The 8,471-nt window shown below is 41.1% G+C and overlaps 1 non-coding gene across 1 annotated transcript; it reads right to left on the minus strand.

The window, feature by feature from the left end:
• Window positions 1-7,668: 7,668 nt before the first annotated feature.
• On the minus strand, window positions 7,669-7,806 carry LOC119920116. The gene has a single exon (XR_005447881.1). It is a non-coding gene; the product is annotated as a small nucleolar RNA SNORA7 (small nucleolar RNA).
• Between the last annotated feature and the right edge of the window lie 665 nt (window positions 7,807-8,471).

The following is an 8,471-nucleotide window of genomic DNA, read 5'->3' on the forward strand; positions in this document are numbered from 1 at the left end:
AATAATTGTAGGCACGCCAATTTAATTTCATGCTATAAAATATCAAAATGTGGAGGCATAAAAGAAAGTAGTCAACACTGAGCATCCTTTCGGGGATTTCTTATGAAACTGCTTCATGGAAGGACTTCCTACTGATTCTTGGAATATGGATTAGAGTATGGATTCTACTAACTACAATCTGATCAATCGCTTCTAGTTCTAATCTTCACAAGCACAGCAGTGATAATTCACATTAAAGTGATGTTCGATTCTTCAAATTCTTTCATATTGGCTATAATGTGTACAGGATTGCTCTCAAAGAAGACCCACAGCTAAAAGGTTTCCTTCTACTTAGAACACGCAAAGGGTATTTCTCAAATTGAGCTCCTAGGGAAGTGCTCAGAGCCTGCCCTCTATTTATAAACACTTCTTCTTTATTTTGACTAAAACTAGAGTGACTTGTCCCAGGTTTTGAAAGCTTAAAATTACACCCGTGGTGTTGTCTGTAAAGAAACGTCGTAAAGATTTCCCCTTCTCCAAATGAGTGAAAGTGCTTTTATTTCCTTTTCAACCAATAAGAACCTCAACTCTACCAAACCATCGCTGGTTCCATTTGCACTGCAGTTGACAAATACGTCAAAGCTGACATTGAAAACCCCCCACAATCCTACATACCTTCCTACCCCAACATTTCTCTAGTACTTGTCAATTTATTGGTAACATGTTTCTAGAATATATTTTTCAAGTACACTTTTTAGAGTATGGATCAGAGTTAGAAGGGATAGAAAAGAAGAGAACCATGTAAAAACAGTTGGACTAAGAGGAAAAATGAATTTTGGACTTAATAATCATAGTAATGATGGCATTTGTTAAGCACTTACTATGTGCAAAGCACTGTTCAAAGCTCTGGGGTGGATACAAGGATGAAAGGAGATCAGATTGTCCCACGTGGGCCTCAAAGTCTTGATCCCCATTTTACAGATGAGGTAACAGGCACAGAGAAGTGAAGTGACTTGCCCAAAGTCACACAGCTGACAAGCAGTGGAGCCAGGGTTAGAACCCATGACCTCTGACCCCCAATCCCGGACACTTGCCACTGAGCAACACTTTCTTTCCTTTTACAGAGGGTTTTCCAATTCCAATATACATTAATTGGAATGTTGGTTCAATTCAGGGGATAAAGAGGGCAGTTGTTTTCTCTTTTCCACATTATGAAAATGATTCATCTTTCACTTAGACTGGTGAGCCTCATATGGGACAAGAACTATGCTAACCTAATTAAATTTTATTCATTCATTCATTCAATCATATTTATTGAGCACTTACTGTGTGCAGAGCACTGTACTAAGCACTTGTGAAGTACAAGTCGGCAACATAAATCTATCCCAGCACTTAAAACAGTGCTTGTCACATAGGAAGTGCTTAACAAATGCCATTACTACTACTATTATTATTATTATTATTATTATTATTATTATCATTAGCAATATTGTTATATATACTTCTATATATTATATATTATGCTTGTATATACTTATATAAACTTATATATTATATATAGAGAGAAGTAGCATGGCTCAATGGAAAGAGCCCAGGTTTGGGAGTCAGAGGTCATGGGATCTAATCCCGACTCCCCCACATGTCTGCTGTGTGACTTTGGGCAAGTCACTTAACTTCTCTGAGCCTCAGTGACCTCATCTGTAAAATGGGGATTAAGACTGTGAGCCCCACATGGGACAACGTGATCAACTCGTATCTCCCCCAGTGCTTAGAACAGTGCTTTGCACATAGTAAGTGCTTAACAAATGCCATTACTATTATTATTATTATTATGATATATATTATATATAATGACTTCTAAGTCCTTCTCCAACTAAATCTTCATTTCTTCTTCTCCCACTCCCTTCTGTGTTCCCTTCCCACTTGGATTTGCTCACTTGATTAACCCGTCCCTCAGCCCCATGGCACTTATCTATGAATCCATAATTTATTTAATAATCATCATCATGGTCATTGCTAAGGGCTTACTATCTGCAAGACACTGTACTAAGTGCTGGGGTGGATACAAGCAATTTGGATTGTACACAGTCCCTTGTCCCACGTGGGGCTCACAGTCTCAATCCCCAATTTACAGATGAGGAAACTGAGGCACAGAGAAATGAAGTGACTTGCCCAAGGTCACACAGCAGACAAGTGGTGGAGCTGGGATTAGAACTCATGACCTTCTAACTCCCAAGCCCTTGCTCTCTCCACTACATCTTGCAGCATCCCTATTTATTGATTAATTTATATGAAAGTCTGTCTCTGCCACTAGACCGTAATCTCACTATGGGCGGTGAACATGTCTGACAGCTTTGTTATATTGTACTCTCCCAAGTGCTTAGTACAGTATTCTGCACAGTAAATGCAAATTAAATAAGACAGATTATCTTCACACAGAAAATCTGTTTTTCAGTGCCATGTGTAGGAGAAGATTAATTGATAGAATGTCAAAATTCATTTCTGCTGACACTTTAAGGATTTGAGTAATCTTCAGCAGCATTTTGTGAATGTGTGTACAATACATTTGGGTACACATAGAATCTGTACCTTTAAATAAATAGAATTCCTCCCAATGTCCAACCTCCAATCCACCTTGGCGGATGAGTAAAGTCAACAGAAGTCTGCGAATGCTTGGTAGGTCTACGCTATCAGTATTTAAGGTTTTTAACCGAAGAACCAATTAGGGGCAGATGAAGTTGGAGTAATGATTGATAAACCTTAGCCTTTTTAGTCCAGTGGAAAGAGCACTGCTCTGGGAATCAGAGGACATAGGTATAATATCATTTTTCCCTGGAGCTGGATAATGTGAGCAAAGACCTTTACAGTGTGCTACAGTGTGTTGCAGTGTGCTACAACCTGCCTGTTTAATCTCCGTTGCCCTTTGTACAGCAGGGGGATTGTGCCTGGCGGGGACGAGAGAGTGTGAGCGGAGACTGTACAAATAATAATAATAATAATAATGGCATTTATTAAATGCTTACTATATTCAAAGCACTATTCTAAGCGCTGGGAAGGTTACAAGGTGATCAGGTTATCCCACGGGGGGCTCACAGTCTTAATCCTTATTTTACAGATGAGGTAACTGAGGCCCAGAGAAGTGAAGTGACTTGCCCAAAGTCACACGGCTCACAGTTGGCAGAGCCGGGATTTGAACCCATGATCTCTGGCTCCAAAGTCTGGGCTCTTTCCACTGAGTCATGCTGCTTATCCTTATAGTCAGAAAAACTGCAGGAAGGTGAATAGGGCCAAGAAAAGCCAGATCAAGCCAGAAATTAAATTTGAGATGCAGCGTCACTTAGTGGACTGGGAGTCAGAGGACCTGGGTTCTAATCCCAGCTCTGTCACTTGTCTGCTGTGTGACCTTGGGCAAGACACTCCTCTTTTCTGTGCCTCAGGTACCTCACCTGTAAAATGGGGATTAAGACTGTCAGCCCCATGTGGTACACAGACTGTGTCCAACCAGATTATCTTCTATCTAACCCAGATCCTAGTTCAGTACTCTGCACACAGTAAGTGCTCAATAAATATGATGGAATGAATGGCACATGGTAAGCACTTAACAGATACTATTTTTAAAAAATATGGGATAGTGAAATGGGTAACTTATACACTTAGGAGTTATCTATTATATATCAAGACAAAGTCAAGACAAAGTTAATGGAAAGCCAAACTAAACTTAATCTCAGATTGACCCAACATTGTCAAGGGGGTATCAGCTTTCAACAGTGGAAATGTTTGATGTGATGAACTCTTGACACCTCTTCCCACTTGAATCTTTGATGCTGAAATCCTCCCTGAGCTGCGCTGTGCACTGAAGTCCTACAGAGCCCATTTTACTTCTTCAGTTTTATAAGACATAACACTGAATCTGGGGTGCCCTTATTTTCCCTCTCAGGTCTCCCCTTCTTTTCTGCACAAACTGCAACTGCATTTTCATAAAAGATTTTCTGAAAATGTTCTATGATTATAGATGTGGGTAAAAATGATCAACTTGCCATGGAGATTTCTCTATCCAGTTGAGTTTGGATTGTGATCTCTGTGTGGCCTAATCTTACATGATCAAACTGAAGTGCTGTGCACACAGTACGCGCTCAATAAATATGATTGAATGAATGAAACAAAGTAATAATTGTGGAATTTGTTGAGCAGTTACCTTGTGACAAACGTATACTAAGCACTGGGGCAGGTACAGGTTATTTAGGTCAGATCAGATCGAGTCACGGTGACAGATGACTCTCATGGTCTAGGTGGGAGGGAAAACAAGGCATTTCAGATGAGGAAACTGAGGTAAAGATAATTTAAATGACTTGCTTAAGGCCACACTGCAGGAAGGTAGCGGAGCTGAGATTAGAACCCAATCTCCCTGACTGTAATCAGGGGTATTTATTAAGCATTTACCGTGTCAGAGCACTGTACTAAGTGATTGGGAGAGTACAATACAACGGAGTTAATAGAATCCTGCTCAAAATGAGCTTACATTCATTGTACTAAACGCTTGAGAGAATATATTACAATTGATTTGGTAGAAACTATCTCCACCAAAAAGGAGCTTACATACCAGAAGCTGATTTATTAAAATAAATATTAATATCTGTGAGCAGGAAGTGCCTAACTGTTATTACAACTTTTATTGCCTGTAGACTGTAAGTTCATTCTGGGCAGGGAACGAATTCTGTCATACTGTATTTTCCTAGGCACTTAGTACAGCTGAGGAGCAGCATGGCCTACTGGAAAAAGCATGGGTCTGGGAATCAGGAAGACCTGGGTTCTAATTCCATCCTAGTGCTGGGTTACATACAGGGGAAATAGTAGAGTAGAAAGAATCTGTTTTATTGTAATAATAATAGTATTTGTTAACTGCTTACTATGTGCCACACACAATTCAAAGTCCCAGAGTAGATACAAGGTTAATAATAATAATAATAATAATGTTAATAATAATAATGGTGGTATTTGTTAAAGCACTTACTATGTGCCAAGTACTGTTCTAAATGCTGGGGTAAATACAAGGTTCTCAGGTTGTCCCACGCGGGGCTCACAGTCTTAATCCCCATTTTACAGATGAGGGAACTGAGGCACAGAGACGTTAATAATAATTAAGTTAAGTTAATAATAATAATAATGGCATTTCTTAAGTGCTTACTATGTGCCAAGCACTGTTCTAAGCGCTGGGTAGGTTACAAGGTGATCAGGTTGTCCCCCATGGGGCTCACAGTCCTCATCCTCATTTTACAGATGAGGGAACTGAGGCACCGTGAAGTGAAGTGACTTGCCCAAAGTCACACAGCTGACAAGTGGCAGAGCAGGGATTTGAACCCATGACCTCTGACTCCCAAGCCTGGGCTCTTTCCACTGAGCCATGCTGCTTCAAGTTAAGTGACTTGCCCAAAGTTGACTTGCCCCGAGTTAAGTGACTTGCCCAAAGTCACAGAGCAGACAAGTGGCAAGGCGGGATTAGAACCCATTCCCTCTGATTCCCAAGCCTGTGCTTTTTCCACTAAGACACAGTCCCTGTCCCACCTGGGACTCACAGACTAGATAGGAGGGATTAGGATTCAATCTTTATTTTACAGATGAGGAAACTGAGGTACAGACAAGTTAAGTGATTTGCCCCAGGTCATAAAGCAGACAAGCAGCAGAGCTGGGATTGGAAGCCAGGTTCTTTGACTCCCGAGTTCACGTTCTTTCCAGGTGCTTAATATGGAGCTCTGCACACAGCAAGCGCTCAATAAATATGATTGACTGCTATTTACCTAAGTGCTATGGGGCTGGCATGAGTATCAAAGTGCTTAGTGAGCATGCAGCAACTGTACAGTTGATGGTGAGGGAACACATAAAGGGGAAAAGAGGGATTTTCATTAGGCCGTACTGCTTCCCGGGACACACTGTTTCCATAAAAATGAAACAATCCTCAATCACAAAAATTTCTAGATTGAATTATTCAAGCTATTTGTCATTATGGCAGGGAAACTTTAAGCACCCCATTAATTTACAGGCCAGATGTGGGCTACAAATCAAAATCGTCTAAGCTGAAGTAAACTTATCTTTCAATTTCACGTCCCACAAGTTGGAAAGAACACAGGCCTGGGAATCAGAGAACCTGGGTTCTCATCCTGGCTCTGCCTCTTTTATTTTCTTTTAGTGATATCTGTTAAGCACTTACTATGGGCCAGGCAGTGTACTAAGCGCAGGGGTAGGTACAAGATAAACTTGCCTGCTGTGTGACCTTGGACAAGTCTCGTATCTGTGCCTCAGTTTCTTCATCTGTAAAATGGGGACTCCAATATATCCCCTCAGATCTGGCAGAAAGCATCCTGATTATGCATTTAAGTAGAATTTTAAGGAACTGGTGAATGTTCGACAATGGAAGCCTGTTTAGATATAGAGCAATGCAGTGGAAGAAGACAAATGCGGAAGGAGACAATGGAAAACCACTTCCATATTTTTACCAAGAAAACTCTTAGGATCCTCTACCAGAACAATTGCAGCCTGTTGTTGGGTAGGGCTGTTTCTATCGGTTACTTTCCAAGTGCTTAGTACAGTGCTCTGCACACAGTAAGTGCTCAATAAATATGATTGAATGAATGAATGAATGAAATGGTCCGTGTTTATGTGACTCCTGTCAAATACAGAGCTTACTAAAACGTGCATGCTGCTTACTTCAAGGCTTTACAAGAACATAGTCACTGTGTCATGGAAGAATTGGTGTATAATACTTATTACTCTGAGGATGATAATAATGATCAAGATTTTATAGCTCTTGAACACTGGAAGGGATCTGGTCGCTTTTTTTCACGATATTTGCTAAGTGATTACTGCGTGCCAGTCATTCTACTAAGCCCTGGATAGATTCACTCATTCAGTCATATTTATTGAGCGCTTACTGTGTGCTTAGAAAGTACACTTTTAAGTGCTTAGAAAGTACAATTCAGCAACAGATAGAGACAATCCCTACCCAACAATGGGAGATATGAGACAATAATAATAATAATAATGATGGCATTTATTAAGCACTTACTATGAGCAAAGCACTGTTCTAAGCACTGGGGGGATACAAGGTGATCAGGTTGTCCCACGGGGGGCTCACAGTCAACCCCCATTTTACAGATGAGGGAACTGAGGCCCAGAGAAGTGAAGTGACTTGCCCAAGGTCACACAGCTGACAATTGGCAGAGCCAGGATTTGAACCCATGACCACTGACTCCAAAGCCCGGGCTCTTTCCACTGAGCCATGGAGATAATCAGGTTGGACACAATCCATGTTCAACATAAGTCTTACAGTCTATTTCGCCATTTTGCAGATGAGGTAACCTAGGCACTGAGAAGTTAAGTGACTTGTCCAAGGTCACACAGCAGACGCAATTAGAACCCAAGTCCTTCTGACCCCCATGTCAGTGATCTAACCATTAGGCCATGCTTCTTGTTGTTGTTGTTGTCTCATGAGGTTGAATCATGTCCGACCCATAGTGACCACGGACACATCTCTCCAAGAATGCCCCACCTCCATCTGCAATCGTGCTGGTAGTGGATCCATAGAGTTTTCTTGGAAAAATACAGAAGTGGTTTACCATTGCCTCCTTCCGCACAGTAAACTCGAGTCTTCACCCTCGAGTCTCTCCCATGCTGCTGCAGCACCAGTGAGTTTTGACTTGTAGCAGATTGCTTTCCACTCGCTAGCCACTGCCCAAGCTAGGACTGGAATGGATAGGCCTCTGCTTGACTCTCCCTCTCATAGTCAAGACTGGAAGAGTACTGGAAACTCTCCAGGTGTGACCCTGAGAGGGTTAGGCAATGCTGCTTCCTGCTTAATCCCTACAGTTAATATGATACAACAAAAGCTGAATTATTTCATTCATTCAATCGTATTTATTGAGTGCTTACTGTGTGCAGAGCACTGTACTAAGCACTTGGGAAGCACAAATTGGCAACAGATAGAGACGGTCCCTACCCAACAATGGGCTCACAATCTAGAATTTGAAATAACTGTCCTACCTTCACTTTAGCCACTAGTTGAACAAGTGATTGGCTGATGCTCTGGTCAGAAGATCCACGGTGGTTAGAGTAACGATCTTATCCTTGAATTGTTTTGCGGCAGTAAGACAAACATTAGCATTCCTCTCCCTCAGTTCACAAAACCCATTAAGATTTTATGAAGACCCAATCAGGGCTTTATGAAAGCTTTAAATCTCTATATCAGAGAAAACTACCCAGCTTCTCTCCCAGCTAATAAAACATTGGAAATGATTAACCTTAAAATTTATGAACTTTTTTTTATTTTTTATGCCCTACAACATTTGAATTTGGAATAACCTTGATAATTAAGGAGGTGGTTACAACAGCATGATGTTCAACAGAGATGGAGGCATGCCTTCTCTCTCCTACTCATCCAATGAACTCTGTGGTGTTGACCAGGGAATCTGTCCTATCTGATTATCCTGAATCTACCGTAT

This window comes from Tachyglossus aculeatus, chromosome X1 (assembly GCF_015852505.1).
Source record: "Tachyglossus aculeatus isolate mTacAcu1 chromosome X1, mTacAcu1.pri, whole genome shotgun sequence".
Taxonomy (NCBI): Eukaryota; Metazoa; Chordata; class Mammalia; order Monotremata; family Tachyglossidae; genus Tachyglossus; species Tachyglossus aculeatus.